Below are 20615 nucleotides of genomic sequence, written 5' to 3'. Positions count from 1 at the left end.
GTTGCTTGAGAGAGACCATCTTCATCTTACACCTCCCACAGATTGATAAACCTTAGGTTATCCACTTGAGCGAAAACTTCTACTGTCCTACAAAACTCTATGCTTGGAGGCCCAACATGAGTATACAAGAATAATGTTGTGTAGTAGACATCAATGCTCCTTCTGAATTTCTTACTCTGCGACTTTCAGCATCGCAAACAGCTCAGTGACTGATTTATTCATCCCTTGCATGTTATAGTTTATCACAAAGATTTTCTAGCTAGGTGGAAGTGATTGAAGAACTCTGTCAGTGATTGCCTCTCGTGGGAGAACAATTCCCAACTCAGCCAGACGGTTGGAATACCTAGACATTTTGAGTATGTGCTCACTGACAAACCCATTCTCCTCCATCTTGCAAGTATAGATATTATCGGAGGTTTCATACCTCTCAATCCGAGCATTCTTTTCAAAAATAAACTTCAACTCCTAGAACATCTCATATGGTCCGTGACGTTAAAAACGTCTTTGAAGCCCCGGTTCTAAGCCATACAAGATTTCACACTGAACTATTGAGTAGTCATCACAACACGCATGCGGGGCGTTCATAACGTCTTAAGTCGCCGGAAGGGGGGGTGCCTCACCAAGCGGTTCATCAAGGACATAAGCCTTTTGGGAAACCATGAGGACAATCCTCAAATTATGGGCCTAGTCTACAAAGTTACTTCTATCATCTTTCAACTTGGCTTTCTCTAGGAAGGCATTAAAATTCCAGGGTGCTACTGCGCGAGCCATTGATCCACAACATAAATTTGCAAAGATTACTTATACTATTGTTCAAGATAATGAATTTAGTTAATCATATTAGTAAAAACTCCCACTCAAATTGACATCCCTTGTCACATCCCTAACCCTTAAGCAAGATAGCATTGTGCTCATGTCTTCTTTGCATCTGCATCTAAGAAGTTTCAACAAAAACAACAAAGTGGCAAAGGAAAAACTCAAAACCCTAGCTACCATTTCAATTAAAGGAAATCTCAAACTAGTTCAAAATCAATGAACCCAAAATGGCCTCAAGAAATGTTCAAACTTTCTGATAAATCATGAAAGTAAATGAGCATTGGAGAAAACTATTTTCTTGACACTTTAAGCTTTTTGAATAAATGAAAAAGGCTACTGGTTTCAAGTTTTAAATTTGAAATCAGAAACTATAAATTTCCAAAAATGTTGAAAACCTTGGAAATGGTTGGGGATATTATAACAAATATTTCAGGAGGTCTAAAATAGTTTTACTTATTGTTTTGGAGCTAAATTAATTAGCAAAACAATAATTAGCAAAACAGAAAAACAAAAACAGAAAAAAATGGAAAAACCTTACGTGTCGCCTAAGCCTGGCCCGGCCCATCCCTGGCTTGTCCCCTCCCTCGCGCCAGTAGGCAGCAGGAGGTGGCCGCCGCCCCCTCCGGCGCGGCCACGCACCTGCGTGCCTGCCTGGCCGCCGCCTCGCACTGGCGACGACGGGGATAAGCTCCCCAGCGCCTCCCCTATCCATTCCCCGCCTCAGTTCTCTTCCTCCTCCCGGATCTCCCCCTCCTCCTTGCTGCCGCCATTAGAGCCGAGCTCGAGCTCGACCTGCCCGTGCCCCTGGCCATAGGATTCCCTCCCAGAGCACGCCATTAGCCCCACCTCGTCACCCTGGTCATCTCTGCACAAGCCGAAGCTTCCTCGAGCCCTGCAACGCCCGCAACGCCGTCGTCTTCCACCTCCGGCCGCCGGACGTCTCCCGTCGATTCGTCGCCCCCAGGCCTTCCCCGAGCCGTCTAAGCTCTGCTCTGCACTCCCCGTGAGCATGCGGTCGTTTCCCCTAAGTTTTCCCCGTCGATCCCCTCCTCTAGCTCTAGTTTCACCGAAGCCCGACGAGGACCGCCGCTGCCGCTCGTCGCCGGTAGCCCTCCGATGATCAGCTCGTCCTTCCGAGGGCACCAGCAGCTCCAGGTCGACGCGTAGATGCTGTAGCAGCTAAGAACCGAGCGTAGATCCCTCTGATTCAAAGACCCCGATGACGCCCGAGCCTTGGCCGCCGCCAAGCTCGTCGCCGGCGTCATCTCCGGCCAGATCAACCCCGGCTAGGTGCAGAAATGAAGCTGCGGGAGACGTGTCGTTCCTCTGGTGCTCTCCGCGCAGCATTTGGCCCCCTGTGCGCCGTTTCCGAGCCCCTCCGCCGTGCTGGTGGTCGCCGGAGGCTCCCCGCCGGCGAGGACGACCTCGCCGCCGGTGGATGTCGACGTGGCAAAGCTAATCCAGCAGATTAGGAACTTAATCTCTCGCTGACAAGTGGGCCCAAGGCCAAGTCAAACCTCAGTTAGGGCTGGTCAGCGCGGGATTAGTCCCAGAGAGGCTGACCAGTGGGCCCCCCCTGTCAGGTTTGACCTGAACAGGTCGGCTGACCTGCTGACGTCAGCCTGATGCAATAATTAGAATTTCCAGTATAAAACTAATTCCAGGAAATTGCTAAAACTTGTAAAAATCATAGAAATTAATCTGTAACTCCAATGAAAATAATTTATATATGAAAAAGTATCAGAAAAATTCAAGGATTCTGATTATGCTATTTTCAACTATGTTTGAAAAAGTTACAGAACCCTAAATTGTGGAATAAGGAATAATTCAATTCTTATAATCACTTTATAAATGGAATTTGCAAAAAATATTCAAAATCCATTATATATACAATGTTCACCACTGTCCTAATTACATTTCAGTGCCATAACATGACATTTCATGCATGTTAACATCAAGTTGATCTGAGCATCAGGTCGAATCAATTAAACCGGTATCCGAGAATACCCCGTTTGAATTGCTATTCGAATGTGTTTCAAATCAACTCTAAACCCTAATACATGTTGAAAATAATAACTTATCACCTTGCATTCTCATGCCATGCTCATGCATCATTTTGATTGCATATGATTGTTATTGAATGTTGCCATTCATTTCGGTAGGCTCCGCACCCCCGGATTCCACCGAATATCCGTCTGACGGATATCGTTCCTCCTCTGAGCAACAAGGCAAGCAACCCCTTTGATCATTCCGATAACTCCCATGTTCTTGCTCCTGCACCTACTTATTGCATTTAAGATCAAATGCTTCAACTGCTTTTGCCACGATAGTTGAACCCACTTCCTTTGCATGACTTAACCTTGTCACAGTAAATAGCCGAACCTTGCAACCTAGCATACCTGGTAGTTGCTTGAACTATGATGTGCCTTATCCTGCTATGCATGCTATGCTTAGAGTTGTGTATGGTCTGTCATCTGGGAGATGAACATAAATGTGGAACGTGTTCGGTGAGCAAAGGTTGTGTGTTGAACTTGATTTGGTAAAGGTACCGGTGAAAGGCTGTGTAGGAGTACATGGCGGGTTGTTTCATTGGAACCGTCCTTAGGAACTGAGTTCCGTGTATGTAATCCAAGACTAGATACTACCACATGCTGGGCCCTGAAATATGACCCCGCTCGGCCTATTAATCGCGTAGTACTCGGTCCAGGAGTTGCAAGTAGTTTCTGGTGTTTATAGTAATGCTGGAGGCCGTGCATGGTGCTGACCTGAGAGGTGAACCGTGATGCGGTAGGCAGTGGCACGGTGTACCAAGTGGCACCCGGATGGTGGGCTTGGGAACCCTGCACACATCGTTTGAGGCCGTGTCGGAAACCTCGGCCGGACTTCCGTACGGGTTACTCTCAGATAGGCGATAAACCTGGACTAGGTACTAGTGTGGTTAATGGTCGTGGCCGACTCCCTCGCTGGGCTTCCGCTTGAAGGTTGCCGAGGTGCATGACGTGCACATGGCAATAAATGGCGAGAGCGTGTGTGACGAAGTACACCCCTGCAGGGTTATGATCTATTCGAATAGCCGCGTCCGCGGATATGGACTACTTGGAGACATATGTTGTTCATAGATAACTTCAATGGCTACTCATAAAATTGTCAAGATAAGCGTGAGTGTCGTGGACGGCATTTCCGTAAGGAGACGAAATGATTCCACGATAGTGTATTGTTGTGGTGTTAGTGGACTCGTGTGCGAGAAATCAAGTTGTCAAAACTAATTTCAAAATGCAAGTTGTCTAGCCACGAGTCAAATGCTGGCTTTCCGCCTGAAACCCCACAATACCTTTTGATACCTTCCATGAGTAGTTAGTTCTCCTAAAGTCTTGCTGAGTATCTTCGTACTCATGTTTGCTTAATAAATGTTGCAGAGGTTGCTAATGACCCTAGTGGAGGGTTCTTCGTAGACATCGACGACGACGAGTAGCTGGTGTCCCAGCTACGATCTGGCCCTACGTCGGCTCTGTAGTATAGTCAGGCCATGTGCCTTCTAATTGCACTGTTTGTACCCAGACAGTTTAAAACTCTTCCGCTGGCTTGTAACTGAATGACTGTTATTATTGGTCGTGAGACCCTTAATGTGTAACATTATGTGTGTGGCTCTTCCGAGCCTCTTAAATAAAGCTTGTATGTTTATGGTTATGTTGTGATGCCATCGATGTATCTATACATATCGGTATGCCATGCGTACGTGTGTCTTACTTGATATGTATGGGGTTCGATTACCTAGTCGTGAACTTTAGTAGCACTCCTTACTAGGAAATTCCCCTTTGTGATCCAACGAGCCTTGGTAGTCCGCTACTGCTCCGGACACATTGGTTGACCGACATGTGTCCTTCTTAGCTGCTGTGTCTGTCCCCTTTGGGGAAATGTCACGCGATGTAATGGAGTCCTCGTAGCTTGCTACGACTCGTCTACATTCGCTGATGACCGACACCTGCTTTGTTGGGTCATGTATGCCTGTCCTTGTGTGGTACTGCCACTTTGGTTTATGACTAGACATGTCGATCCGGGTTCTTTGACATTGGATTGCTAGCGACACTATCGCATACGTGAGTCAAAAGACGCAAACGGTCCCGGCTAAGGTAAGGCTGCAACCATGGAGTTAACCGTGCGTGAGACCACAAAGAGATGCGATGTGTTATAGGCTGGATTCCTATGGCTTAGGATCGGGGTCCCGACAGCGTTGGTATCAGAGCCTGACTGACTGTAGGATTACTAAGCCAAACTGGTCGAAGTTGAGTCTAGAATTTCTTAGTTATATATAAGGGAATTGTTTGTGGAAGGGAACGTAACCCTCTTGTTCTCTTCTCAAGATATTCTATTCTGGACATCCTTGTCTTTTCTGCGGGAATTAAGGACTAGGTTACTCATCTTCTCCTAGGCTCGTGTTTCTGATCGGTAGATTATAGGACTACGGGTCGAGCGATATTGGGTTTCTTTTATTCCTAGGAAGCAGGAAGTAAGTTTGATGATCAGAGAGTTGAACTTGATAGTTGAGTGGTTACGCTATTCCATTTTTGGGTTGTCTCAAAATTTGTTTTGAGCAATTACAGCCGTTATGCTGCCCAATTTTGCATTCAGAGCTCTAATGCTTTTGCATTACTCTCTATTTACAGATGCCTGGCCGTCCTTCTCGTCAGGTGGTACGTCTGACCAGGTGCATTGATGTGCCGGGTCATACGGCCATGCTGGTCAGGGTGATGTCGGTGTGCGGTTACCGCTGGTACCCCGAGTACACAGTGGAGGAACAGTACCGAGACTTCAACCAGAGCCAGTACATCTGCACTGTTAGGGTATTTCCAGACTACCCTGGAGATGAGAAGCCAATCCATTGGTCCTATGGGTTGGGGGTCACCGTTGACATGGCAGTACATGATGCTGCCTATTCAATTCTGACTATTATGAGAGCGAGACATGCACTACTGCAGAATTCAGAGTTCTGCTATGTTCCGGCCTCTCAGTCTGGTGAAGAGGGATACCTTAGTGGAGTCTATTTTGATTCTTCTATGGAGGATCCACTTCTGCAGTCCACTGTTGAGATGCTAGAGAACAGAGATAGGGATGCTCGTGCTCTCCGCATGGAGCTTTATGCTACCCGTGCCCGTCTGTGGACAGCTTTGACGCAGCTGGCACCGGTAGTCCAGACAGGGTATGGAGAGATGGAGATGCTGAACCCTGTTAGAACCCATCTTCCGGCCCACGTTGACTGGCCAGCTATAGGAGGAGTCACACCTCTTCGGGGACCCCTCTTACCACCAGTCAGGGGACCAAGGCCACATCCGTGTCCTTATGGATCCCAGGGATCTCAGGCTAGAGTGTTTCCTGATCCGCAGGTTGAGCTTCCAGGTCATGGAGGTAATCTCTATGAGATGTTCTATGCGGATGCTGAGCTGTGAGCGGAAGGATAGTATGGTAGTAGACGTACGTTCACAGTCCTGCATGACTTGTGAAGTATGCATGTAATGTGAAATGAATTCCGGAGGCCTAGATAAATAATGTATAGGAAGCTTGTAAGCCTCTAATTAGTAGTTTCATAATGCCAGTAGTTTGCTCTTCGGTTAAGGGTGTACTGAACTATGTAAGGGTGTGTATGAACCATGGTGTATATATAGCAGTTGCTTGTTACCATGCTGTTCGGATATTCATTTCCGCATTCCGTGTGTTCAGTACATTCTTAATCCATAGTTAGTATTGATATGATATTGGTCTAAGCTATGAGTTTGTTTGTCAGGATGGTGTTCACCAGGTTGAACCGTGCCCCTGCTCATGAGCAAGGTGAGGGTAGTCAAGCGTCGCAGGAAGACCTGCCTCACCCACCTTCTCTGGTAGAAGTGATGCTTGAGGCAGAAAGAAACAAAAGGGAGACCAACCGACTGCTAGAGCGTATTGAGCAGAATACGGCTCGACAGCCTAGGAATGCTGCAGTGTCCCTCAATGACTTTGTGAAGCTGAATCCTCCAAAGTTTCATCATTCCGTCGATCCTCTCGACGCTGATGACTGGCTGTGCAGCATCTCACGCAAGATTCGCTCGGCGAATGTGTCTGAGGCCGACAAAGTGACCTTTGCGGCGTATTTCCTGGAGGGACCCGCCAATCTGTGGTGGGAGAATTTTGAAGCTATGCGTCCCGCTGAACCAGTGGCCACGTGGGCAGACTTCAGTGCAGCTTTTCATCTGCACCATATTCCAGAGGGCCTGATGGACAGAAAGAGAGAGGAGTTCTGTGCCTTCACTCAGGGCAAGTTGTCTGTGGATGCCTATAGCCGCGAGTTCGGTAACCTCGCCCGCTATGCAACAGAGGAGGTGTTTACTGACGCCAAGAAGCAAGCAAGATTCTGTAAGGGTCTGAGCCCTGAGCTCCGTCGAGACCTGCGCCTCCATGAGTGTGCAAGTTTTCAAGCCTTGGTCAACAAAGCGATCAGTGCGGAGACTGGTCATACTGACTTCGAAGCCACAAGGAAGCACTCCCGTGACTTTGGCTCATCTTTTGGTTCCGCGTTTCCAAAACATAGGCTGTGGGTTCCAAACAGTTCTCTGCCGCCAAGATACACTCCGAGGCCATCCTACGTGGCGCCTCAGACGAATCAGGCCAACCCTCCAGCAAAAGCTTATGGTGGTCCAGCTAGCAATGCTGCACCACGTGCCAACCAGGTGATATGCTACAAGTGTGGAGAACCAGGGCATTATTCCCGTGAGTGTCCTCAGAATGTGGGTGCCAACCAACCCGGAAAGTCCGTCGGGCAAGCCAAGTCGGGCAAAGCTTTTTATGTGAAGCCAACTCCTGCACGTGGCCGTGTGAACTATGTGTCAGCAGAAGAAGCTCTAGAGGATCCCGACGTCATGCTGGGTACGCTTCTTGTTAATCATCACCCAGCATCCGTTCTTTTTGACACTGGGTCTTCTCATTCCTTCATTTCGGAAAGTTATGCACAGTTGCATAACATGTCATTTTGTGATATGCCAATCCCATTGGTTGTCTAAACCCCTGGTAGTAAATGGCAAACCTCTAGGATAACCTATGACAATGAAATTCTAGTAGACATGCTAGTTTTTCTAGCCTCATTGATAGCATTGAAATCTTCGGATATCAATATCATCTTGGGCATGGACTGGATGTCAGCTCACTATGCTAAGATTGATACTCATTCTAGAAATGTCCAACTTACCCATCCCTCGGGTGAGATAGTAAATGTCTCTACTCGAGTTGCCAAATGCCAACTCTATTCCCTAAATGCCAACCCTCTTCCGGAACTTGAAGACATTCCGGTAGTCCGTGACTTCCCGGATGTTTTTCCAGAGGAACTGCCAGGAATTCCACCTGACAGAGATGTAGAGTTTGTGATAGATCTTGTTCCGGGAACTGTCCCAATAGACAGAAGACCTTATAAGATGGCACCCCTAGAGCTAGCCGAACTGAAGAAGCAATTAGATGAGGCCTTGAACAATGGTTTCATTCGTCCTAGCTCTTCTCCTTGGGCTTGTCCCGTCCTCTTCGTCAAGAAGAAAGACGGAACGGATCGGATGGTTGTAGATTACTGACCAGTTAACCTGGTCACCATTAAGAACAAGTATCCGCTCCCCAGGATCACCGATCTGTACGATCAGCTCGCTGGATCCTCAGTCTTCTCCAAAATGGATTTGAGGTTGGGATACCATCAAATCAAGATTAAGAACGGGGATATTCCAAAAACGGCATTCGTTACTCGTTATGACCAATATGAGTACACCGTTATGTCCTTCGGTTTAACCAATGCCCCAGCCACTTTCTCTCGGCTGATGAACTCAATCTTCATGGAGTATTTGGATAAATTCGTCGTGGTATACCTCGATGATATTCTCATCTACTCGAAGAATGAACAAGAACATGCCGAGCATCTAAGGCTGGTATTGATGAAACTTAGAGAGCATCGCCTTTATGCCAAATTTTCTAAATGTGAATTCTGGTTACCAGAAGTGACCTATCTAGGCCACGTAATCTCTGGTAAGGGTATTGCTGTCAATCCCGAGAGAGTTCAAGCTGTCCTTGATTGGACTCAACCTGAATCGGTTAAGCAAGTTAGGAGTTTTCTTGGTCTAGCGAGCTATTGTCGGCGCTTCGTCGAGAATTTCTCCAAGGTTGCAAAGCCTCTAACTGAACTCCTCAAGAAGGACAAAAAGTTCGAGTGGACACCACAGTGTGAGCATAGTTTTCAGGAACTGAAAAGACGCCTGACTTCCGCACCTGTGTTGCTACCACCAGATTTTTCTAAGGACTTTGTTATCTATTGCGACGCCTCGCGACAAGGATTAGGTTGCATTCTCATGCAAGATCGTCATGTGATCGCATACGCATCTCGACAGTTGTGTCCACATGAGGATAATTATCCCACACATGACCTTGAGCTTGCAGCTGTGGTCCGTGCACTAAAAACCTGGCGACATTACCTTCTGGGTAATCGTTGTGAAATATTCCCTGATCACCAAAGTCTGAAATATATCTTCACCCAGCCGGATTTGAATCTCAGGCAAATACGGTGGGTTGAGTTGATCTCGGGTTACGACTTAGGGATAACTTACACCCCGGGGAAGGCCAATGTTATGGCCGATGCACTAAGTCGTAAATCTTATTGTAACAATTTGATGCTACAACAAGGTCAACCACATCTCCATGAGGACTTTCGGAAGTTGAATCTTCATATTGTTCCTCAAGGATTCCTTTCTACCCTGGTGGCGAAGCCTACTCTTAAGGATCAAATTATAGCTGGCCAAAAGCGTGACAAGGGTATATCACGGATCAAGGGGAATATTTTTAGCGGAAACGCTAAAGAATTTTCCATGAATGATCAAGGTGTTGTGTTCTTCCAGAATCGTTTAGTGGTTCCTAAGAACCCACATCTAAGGCAGTTAATCCTTAAGGAGGCTCACGATTCTCCTCTCACCATTCATCCCGGTAGTACTAAGATGTATCAGGACCTACGCCAGAGGTTCTGGTGGACTAGGATGAAGAGAGAAATTGCTGAGTTCGTTGCTAACTGCGACGTTTGTCGTCGAGTTAAGGCAGAACATCAAAGGCCTGCTGGCACCCTTCAACCTTTAGCTATTCCTGAATGGAAATGGGATAAAGTTAGCATGGATTTCATTACCGGATTTCCCAAGACCAAGAAAGGAAATAATGGTATCTTTGTGGTCATTGACCGTCTTTCCAAAGTAGCTCATTTTCTTCCTGTTCGTGAGAGTATAACAGTTAGCCAGCTAGCAGAGTTATATATCTCTCGAATAGTGTCTCTTCATGGTGTTCCCCTGGAAATTAACTCGGACCATGGAAGTATCTTTACTTCTCGCTTCTGGGAAAGTTTTCAGAATGCCATGGGGACTTACTTATCTTTTAGCACTGCTTTCCATCCTCAATCAAGTGGTCAAGTAGAAAGAGTGAATAATTTCCTAGAAGATATGCTCCGAGCTTGTGTTATTTCGTTCGGTATGAATTGGGAGAAGTGCCTTCCATTCGCCGAATTCGCTTATAACAATAGTTATCAATCAAGCTTGGGCAAAGCCCCTTTTGAAGTTCTCTATGGACGAAGATGTCGAACCCCTCTTAATTGGTCAGAAACCGGAGAGAGGCAACTCTTTGGCCCGGATATGATCCAGGATGCAGAAGAGCAGGTTCGCATTATTCGTGAAAAGTTGAAAACAGCCCAGTCTCGTCAAAAGAGCCAATATGATCGTCATCATAAGGCTGTGACCTTTGAAGTTGACGAGAAGGCTTACCTTCGGGTTACACCTTTGAAGGGTACCCATCGATTCGGTATCAAGGGCAAATTGGCTCCTCGTTACATTGGTCCTTTTCTCATTCTTGCCAAACAAGGAGAAGTTGCCTACCAGTTGGAACTTCCTCCGCATCTTTCCAAGGTTCATGATGTTTTCCACGTCTCGCAACTCAGGCGTTGCTTCTCGGATCCTATCCGTGAAGTGGACCACGAAACGCTTGATCTCCAAGATAACCTTTCTTACCGAGAATACCCCGTGCGTATTTTTGATCAAGCTGAGCGTACCACTCGACGTCGAAACCTCAAGTTTCTTAAAGTTCAATGGTCAAATCATTCTGAAAAGGAGGCAACTTGGGAAAGAGAGGATCGTCTCCGACTTGAATATCCGGCGTTATTCCCGACGACTTCTAAATCTCGGGACGAGATTCTTTTGAGTGGGGGTGAGTTGTCACATCCCTAACCCTTAAGCAAGATAGCATTGTGCTAATGTCTTCTTTGCATTTGCATCTAAGAAGTTTCAACAAAAACAACAAAGTGGCAAAGGAAAAACTCAAAACCCTAGCCACCATTTCAATTAAAGGAAATCTCAAACTAGTTCAAAATCAATGAACCCAAAATGGCCTCAAGAAATGTTCAAACTTTCTGATAAATCATGAAAGTAAATGAGCATTGGAGAAAACTATTTTCTTGACACTTTAAGCTTTTTGAATAAATGAAAAAGGCTACTGGTTTCAAGTTTTAAATTTGAAATCAGAAATTATAAATTCCCAAAAATGTTGAAAACCTTGGAAATGGTTGGGGATATTATAACAAATATTTCAGGAGGTCTAAAATAGTTTTACTTATTGTTTTGGAGCTAAATTAATTAGCAAAACTATAATTAGCAAAACAGAAAAACAAAAATAGAAAAAAATGGAAAAACCTTACCTATCGCCTAAGCCCGGCCCGGCCCATCCCTAGCTTGTCCCCTCCCACGCGCCAGTAGGCAGCAGGAGGTGGCCGCCGCCCCCTCCGGCGCGGCCACGCACCTGCGTGCCTGCCTGGCCTCCGCCTCGCGCTGGCGACGACGGGGATAAGCTCCCCAGCGCCTCCCCTATCCATTCCCCGCCTCGGTTCTCTTCCTCCTCCCGGATCTCCTCCTCCTCCTTGCTGCCGCCATTAGAGCCGAGCTAGAGCTCGAGCTGCCCGTGCCCCTGGCCATAGGATTCCCTCCCAGAGCACGCCATTAGCTCCGCATCGTCACCCTGGTCATCTCTGCAGAAGCCGAAGCTTCCTCGAGCCCTGCAACGCCCGCAACACCGTCGTCTTCCACCTCCGGCCGCCGGACCTCTCCCGTCGATTCGTCGCCCCCAGGCCTTCCCCGAGCCGTCTAAGCTCTGCTCTGCACTCCCCGTGAGCATGCGGTCGTTTCCCCTAAGTTTTCCCCGTCGATCCCCTCCTCTAGCTCTAGTTTCACCGGAGCCCGACGAGGACCGCCGCTGCCGCTCGTCGCCGGTAGCCCTCCGATGATCAGCTCGTCCTTCCGAGGGCACCAGCAGCTCCAGGTCGACGCGTAGATGCTGTAGCAGCTAAGAACCGAGCATAGATCCCTCTGATTCAAAGACCCCGATGACGCCCGAGCCTTGGCCGCCGCCAAGCTCGTCGTCGGCGTCATCTCCGGCCAGATCAACCCCGGCTAGGTGCAGAAATGAAGCTGCGGGAGACGTGTCGTTCCTCTGGTACTCTCCGCGCAGCATTTGGCCCCCTGTGCGCCGTTTCCGAGCCCCTCCGCCGTGCTGGTAGTCGCCGGTGGATGTCGACGTGGCAAAGCTAATCCAGCAGATTAGGAACTTAATCTCTCGCTGACAAGTGGGCCCAAGGCCAAGTCAAACCTCAGTTAGGGCTGGTCAGCGCGGGATTAGTCCCACAGAGGGTGACCAGTGGGGCCCCCCTGTCAGGTTTGACCTGAACAGGTCGGCTGACCTGCTGACGTCAGCCTGATGCAATAATTAGAATTTACAGTATAAAACTAATTCCAGGAAATTGCTAAAACTTGTAAAAATCATAGAAATTAATCTGTAACTCCAATGAAAATAATTTATATATGAAAAAGTATCAGAAAAATTCAAGGATTCTGATTATGCTAGTTTCAACTATGTTTGAAAAAGTTACAGAACCCTAAATTGTGGAATAAGGAATAATTCAATTCTTATAATCACTTTATAAATGGAATTTGCAAAAAATATTCAAAATCCATTATATATACAATGTTCACCACTGTCCTAATTACATTTCAGTGCCATAACATGACATTTCATGCATGTTAACATCAAGTTGATCTGAGCATCAGGTCGAATCAATTAAACCGGTATCCGAGAATACCCCGTTCGAATTGCTATTCGAATGTGTTTCAAATCAACTCTAAACCCTAATACATGTTGAAAATAATAACTTATCACCTTGCATTCTCATGCCATGCTCATGCATCATTTTGAGTGCATATGATTGTTATTGAATGTTGCCATTCATTTCGGTAGGCTCCGCACCCCCGGATTCCACCGAATATCCGTCTGACGGATATCATTCCTCCTCTGAGCAACAAGGCAAGCAACCCCTTTGATCATTCCGATAACTCCCATGTTCTTGCTCCTGCGCCTACTTATTGCATTTAAGATCAAATGCTTCAACTGCTTTTGCCACGATAGTTGAACCCACTTCCTTTGCATGAATTAACCTTGTCACAGTAAATAGCCGAACCTTGCAACCTAGCATACCTGGTAGTTGCTTGAACTATGATGTGCCTTATCCTGCTATGCATGCTATGCTTAGAGTTGTGTATGGTCTGTCATCTGGGAGATGAACAGAAATGTGGAATGTGTTCGGTGAGCAAAGGTTGTGTGTTGAACTTGATTTGGTAAAGGTACCGGTGAAAGGCTGTGTAGGAGTACATGGCGGGTTGTTTCATTGGAACCGTCCTTAGGAACTGAGTTCCGTGTATGTAATCCAAGACTAGATACTACCACATGCTGGGCCCTGAAATATGACCCCGCTCGGCCTATTAATCGCGTAGTACTCGGTCCAGGAGTTGCAAGTAGTTTCTGGTGTTTATAGTAATGCTGGAGGCCGTGCATGGTGGTGACCTGAGAGGTGGACCGTGATGCGGTAGGCTGTGGCACGGTGTACCAAGTGGCACCCGGATGGTGGGCTTGGGAACCCTGCGCACATCGTTTGAGGCCGTGTCGGAAACCTCGGCCGGACTTCCGTACGGGTTACTCTCAGATAGGCGATAAACCTGGACTAGGTACTAGTGTGGTTAACGGTCGTGGCCGACTCCCTCGCTGGGCTTCCGCTTGAAGGTTGCCGAGGTGCATGACGTGCACATGGCGATAAGTGGCGAGAGCGTGTGTGACGAAGTACACCCCTGCAGGGTTATGATCTATTCGAATAGCCGCGTCCGCGGATATGGACTACTTGGAGACATATGTTGTTCATAGATAACTTCAATGGCTACTCATAAAATTGTCAAGATAAGCGTGAGTGTCGTGGACGGCATTTCCGTAAGGAGACGGAATGATTCCACGATAGTGTATTGTTGTGGTGTTAGTGGACTCGTGTGCGAGAAATCAAGTTGTCAAAACTAATTTCAAAATGCAAGTTGTCTAGCCACGAGTCAAATGCTGGCTTTCCGCATGAAACCCCACAATACCTTTTGATACCTTGCATGAGTAGGTAGTTCTCCTAAAGTCTTGTTGAGTACCTTCGTACTCATGTTTGCTTAATAAATGTTGCAGAGGTTGCTAATGACCCTAGTGGAGGGTTCTTCGTAGACATAGACGACGACGAGTAGCTGGTGTCCCAGCTACGATCTGGCCCTACGTCGGCTCTGTAGTATAGTCAGGCCATGTGCCTTCTAGTTGCACTGTCTGTACCCAGACAGTTTAAAACTCTTCCGCTGGCTTGTAACTGAATGACTGTTATTATGGGTCGTGAGACCCTTAATGTGTAACATTATGTGTGTGGCTCTTCCGAGCCTCTTAAATAAAGCTTGTATGTTTATGGTTATGTTGTGATGCCATCGATGTATCTATACAGATCGGTATGCCATGCGTACGTGTGTCTTACTTGATATGTATGGGGTTCAATTACCTAGTCGTGAACTTTAGTAGCACTCCTTACAAGGAAATGCCCCTTTGTGATCCAACGATCCTTGGTAGTCCGCTACTGCTCCGGACACATTGGTTGACCGGCATGTGTCCTTCTTAGCTGATGTGTCTGTCCCCTTTGGGGAAATGTCACGCGATGTAATGGAGTCCTTGTAGCTTGCTACGGCTCGTCTACATTCGCTGATGAACGACACCTGCTTTGTTGGGTCATGTATGCCTGTCCTTGTGTGGTACTGCCACTTTGGTTTATGAGTAGACATGTCGATCCGGGTTCTTTGACATTGGATTGCTAGCGACACTATCGCATACGTGAGTCAAAAGACGCAAATGGTCCCGGCTAAGGTAAGGCTGCAGCCGTGGAGTTAACCGTGCGTGAGACCACAAAGAGATGCGATGTGTCATAGGCTGGATTCCTATGGCTTAGGATCGGGGTCCCGACATCCCTCTAGTCATTCGAGTGTTACATGATCCAAATTCCCTAACCCAAGTCCGATCATCATGTGAGATAAGGTGGTTTCAATGGTGAACATCTTCATGTTGATCATATCTACTACATGACTCATGTTCGACCATTCGGTCTATTGTGTTCCGAGGACATGTTTGTACATGCTAGGCCCGTCAAGTTTAACCCGAGTGCTCCACATGTGCAAAACTGTCTTGCACCTGTTGTATGCGAATGTAGAGTCTATCACACCCGATCATCACGTGGTGCTTAGAAACGATGAACTTTCACAATGGTGCACACTCAGGGAGAACACAATTTTATCATGAAATTTTAGTGAGGGATCACCTTATAATTCTACCATTGTCCTAAGCAAAACAAGGTTCATAAAAGGATTAACATCACATGCAAATCATAAGTGACATGATATGGCCAAGAACTTGTGCTTTTTGATCTCCATCTCCATAGCATAGGCATGATCTCCATCATCATCGGCACAACACCATGAGCTCCATCATTGTGTTGCCATCAAGGTTGTTGCACCAACCATGCTTCTACTACTATTTCTACCGTTTAGCGATAAAGTAAAGCATTACATAGCGCTTAATGATCGACACACACATCATACAAAAATTAAAGACAACCCTATGGCTCATGCCGGTTGTCGTGGCATCGACATGCAAGTCGATATTAACTATTACAACACGATCATCTCATACATCAAATATAAATTATCATGTCTTTGGCCATATCATATCACAACATACCCTCCAAAAACAAGTTTGACATCCTCTAATTTGTTGTTACATGTTCTACGTGGCTGCTATGGGTATGTAGCAAGAACGCTTCTTACCTACCCAAAACCACAACGGTGATATGCAAGTTGCTATTTAACCTTCTACAAGGACCACCTTTGTTGAATTCGATTCAACTAAGGTGGGAGAGACAGACACCCGCCAGCCATCTTATGCAACAAAGTTACATGTTAGTCGATGGAACCGGTCTGTCGTACATGGACGAGTAAATTGTTCCGGGCCGATTCATCCCACAACAGAGCTGAATCAAGAAAAGACTAAGGAGGAAGAAATCTGAATATCAATGCCCACAAACTCCTTTGTGTTCTACTCGTGATGTCATCTATGCATAGACCTAGCTCTGATACCACTGTTGGGGAAAATTCCATGGGAAAGAAAAAACTTTTCCTACGCTCACCAAGATAAATCTAGGAGATGCACATCTATGAGAGGAGAGATAAAATCTACAAACCCTTGTAGATCACTAAGCGGAAGCGTCAAAGAACGCGGTTGATGTAGTGGTATGTCTTCGCATTCCTATCATGACCGTTCCCACGAACTCCTGATCGAGCCCCGAACGGACGACACCTTCGTGTTCAGTACACGTGTAGCTTGATGACGTCTCCGCCTACTCAATCGAGCAAGCGAGGCCAGAGTGATAGATGGGTTCCCCGGTGCTACGGCGACAGAAATCTTCTGTCGTCTCTTGAGCTTGCGTTGGTTTTTCCCTTGAAGAGGAAAGGGCGATGCAGCACATGAGCAGTAAGTATTTCCCTCAGTTTGAGAACCAAGGTATCAATCCAGTAGGAAAATCTCGTCAAGTCCATAGTACCTGCTCAAACACAAAAGAGCTTGCACCCAACGCTATAAAGGGGTTGTTAATCCCTTCAAGATTGACTGCAAAGTGAGATCTGAAGGCGGAAAGTGCAACGAAGTAAAAGTGCAAGGCTGAAAATACGATGTGAAGTAGACCCGGGGGCCATAGTGTTCACTAGAGGCTTCTCTCAAAATAGCAAACATCACGGTGGGTGAACAAATTATTGTCGAGCCATTGATAGAACCGCGCAAAGTCATGACGATATCGAAGGCAATGATCATACATATAGGCATCACGTCCGAGAAAAGTAGACCGATACTTTCTGCATCTACTACTATTACTCCACACATCGACCGCTATCCAACATGCATCTAGTGTATTGAGTTCATGACGAACAGAGTAATGCCTTAAGCAAGATGACATGATGTAGAGGGATAAACTCAAACCAATGATGAAAACTCCATCTTTTTACCCTTGATGGCAACAACACGATGTGTGCCTCGCTACCCCTTCTGTCACTGGGTGAGGTCACCGCACGGTATGAACCCAAAACCAAGCACTTCTCCCATTGCAAGAATCATAGAGCAAGCTGGCCAAAGAAAACCCACAACTCGAAGAGAATTACAAGGATATCAAATCATGCATAAGAGAGATCAGAAGAAACTCAAATAAGATTCATAGATAATCTAATCATAAATCCACAATTCATCAGATCTCGACAAACACACCGCAAAAGAAGATTACATCGGATAGATCTCCATGAAGATCATGGAGAACTTTGTATTGAAGATCCAAGAGAGGGAAGAAGCCATCTAGCTACTAGCTATGGACCCGTAGGTCTATGGTGAACTACTCACGCATCATCGGAGAGGCCCTCCGTATCCTAATCCCCCTCCCGCAGGGCACCAGAACGTGCCCCAGATGGGATCTTGCGGAGACGGAAGCTTGCGGCGGCGGAAAAGTACTTTCGATGATCTCCTGATTTTTTTGGGATTTTAGGGAATATATGTTGAGGAACGTCGCATGGGAAACAAAAAAAATTATACGCGCATGATGTCCATCTATGAGGGGGATTTCAGATCTACGTACCCTTGTAGATCGCACAGCAGAAGCGTTAATAAACACGGTTGATGTAGTGGAACGTCCTCACGTCCCTCGATCCGCCCTGCGAACCGTCCCACAAACCGTCCCGCGATCCGTCCCACGATCTGCTCCGATCTAGTGCCGAACGGACGACACCTCCGCGTTCAGCACACGTATAGCTCGACGATGATCTCGGCCTTCTTGATCTAGCAAGAGAGACGGAGAGGTAGATGAGTTCTCTGGCAGCGTGACGGCGCTCCGGAGGTTGGTGGTGATCTAATCTCAGCAGTGCTCCGCCCGAGCTCCGCAGAAACGCGATCTAGAGGAAAAACCGTGGAGGTATGTGGTCGGGCTGCCGTGGAAAAGTTATCACAAATCAGCCCTAAAACCTACGTATATATAGGTGGGAGGGGAGGGGCCTTGCTTTGGGGCTCAAGGAGCCCCAAGGAGTTGGGCCGAAGGGGGGGGGGGAGGAGGATTCCTCCTCCAATCCTAGTCCAACTAGGATTGGAAGGTGGAGTCCTTCTCTTCCTTCCCACTTCCTTTTTTTTTCTTTTCTCTTTGATTTCTTTTATTCCAGTGCAAGGGCCTCTTTGGGCTTGCCCACCAGCCCACTAAGGGCTGGTGCGACACCCCTAAGGCCTATGGGCTTCCCCGGGGTGGGCTGCCCCCCGGTGAACATCCGCAACCCATTCGTCATTCCCGGTACATTCCCGGTAACTCCGAAAACCTTCCGGTAGTCAAATGAGGTCATCCCATATATCAATCTTCATCTCCGGACCATTACGGAAACCCTCATGACGTCTGTGATCTCATGCGAGACTCCGAACAACATTCGGTAACCAACCATATAACTCAAATACGCATAAAACAACGTCGAACCTTAAGTGTGCACACCCTGCGGGTTCGAGAACTATGTAGACATGACCCAAGGGACACCTCGGTCAATATCCAATAGCGGGACGTGGATGCCCATATTGGATCCTACATATTCTACGAAGATCTTATCGTTTGAACCTCAGTGCCAAGGATTCATATAATCCCGTATGTCATTCCCTTTGTCCTTCGGTATGTTACTTGCCCGAGATTCGATCGTCAGTATCCGCAAACCTATTTCAATCTCGTTTACTGGCAAGTCTCTTTACTCGTTCCATAATACAAGATCCCGCAACTTACACTAAGTCACATTGCTTGCAAGGCTTGTGTGTGATGTTGTATTACCGAGTGGGCCCCGAGATACCTCTCCGTCACACGGAGTGACAAATCCCAGTCTCGATCCATACTAACTCAACGGACACCTTTAGAGATACGTGTAGAGCATCTTTATAGCCACCGAGTTACGTTGTGATGTTTGATACACACAAAGCATTCCTCCGGTGTCAGTGAGTTATATGATCTCATGGTCACAAGAACAAATACTTGACACGCAGAAAACAGTAGCAACAAAATGACACGATCAACATGCCATGTCTATTAGTTTGGGTCTAGTCCATCACATGATTCTCCCAATGATGTGATCCAGTTATCAAGCAACAACACCTTGTACATAGTCAGAAGACACTGACTATCCTTGATCAACTGGCTAGCCAACTAGAGGCTTGCTAGGGACAGTGTTTTGTCTATATATCCACAAATGTATCTAAGTCTTCATTCAATATAATTATAGCATGGATAATAAACGATTATCTTGATACAAGAATTATAATAATAACTTATTTATCACTGCCTCTATGGCATAATTCCAACAGTCTCCCACTTGCACTAGAGTCAATAATGTAGCCCTCACATCACCATGCGAATTACATTGTAATAAATCTAACACCCATACAGTTCTGGTGTTGATCATGCTTTGCCCGTGGAAGAGGTTTAGTCAGCGGGTCTGCTACATTTAGATCCGTGTGCACTTTGCATATATTTACGTCCTCCCCTTCGACGTAGTCGCGGATGAGGTTGAAGCGTCGTTTGATGTGTCTGATCTTCTTGTGAAACCGTGGTTCCTTTGCTAAATCAATGGCACCCGTGTTGTCACAAAACAAGGTTATTGGATTCAGTGCGCTTGGCACCACTCCAAGATCCGTCATGAACTGCTTCATCCAGACACCCTCCTTAGCCGCCTCCGAGGCAGCCATGTACTCCGCTTCACATGTAGAATTAGGTATGATGCTTTGCTTGGAACTGCACCAGCTTACCGCACCCCCATTAAGAATAAATACGTATCCGGTCTGCGACTTAGAGTCGTCTGGATCTGTGTCAAAGCTTGCATCGAAGTAACCTTTTACAGCGAGCTCTTCGTCACCTCCATACACGAGAAACATCTCCTTAGTCCTTTTCAAGTACTTCAGGATATTCTTGACCGCCGTCCAGTGATCCACTCCTGGATTACTCTAGAACCTGCGTGCTATACTTATGGACATGCTAATGTCCGGTATAGTGCACAACATTGCATACATGATAGAACCTATGGCTGAAGCATAGGGGACGGTGCTCATATGCTCTCTATCTTTATCAGTTGCTGGGCACTGAGTCTTACTCAATCTCGTACCTTGTAAAATTGACAAGAACCCCTTCTTGGACAGTTCCATTTTGAACCTCTTCAAAACTTTATCAAGGTATGTACTTTGTGAAAGTCCTCTCAGGCGTTTCGGTCTATCCCTATAGATCTTAATGCCTAGAATGTAAGCATCTTCTCCTAGGTCCTTCGTAGAGAAGCTTTTATTCAAGTAATCCT

The sequence above is a fragment of the Hordeum vulgare genome, chromosome 2H (assembly GCF_904849725.1).
Source record: "Hordeum vulgare subsp. vulgare chromosome 2H, MorexV3_pseudomolecules_assembly, whole genome shotgun sequence".
Taxonomy (NCBI): Eukaryota; Viridiplantae; Streptophyta; class Magnoliopsida; order Poales; family Poaceae; genus Hordeum; species Hordeum vulgare.
This window is presented reverse-complemented; position numbering follows the sequence as displayed.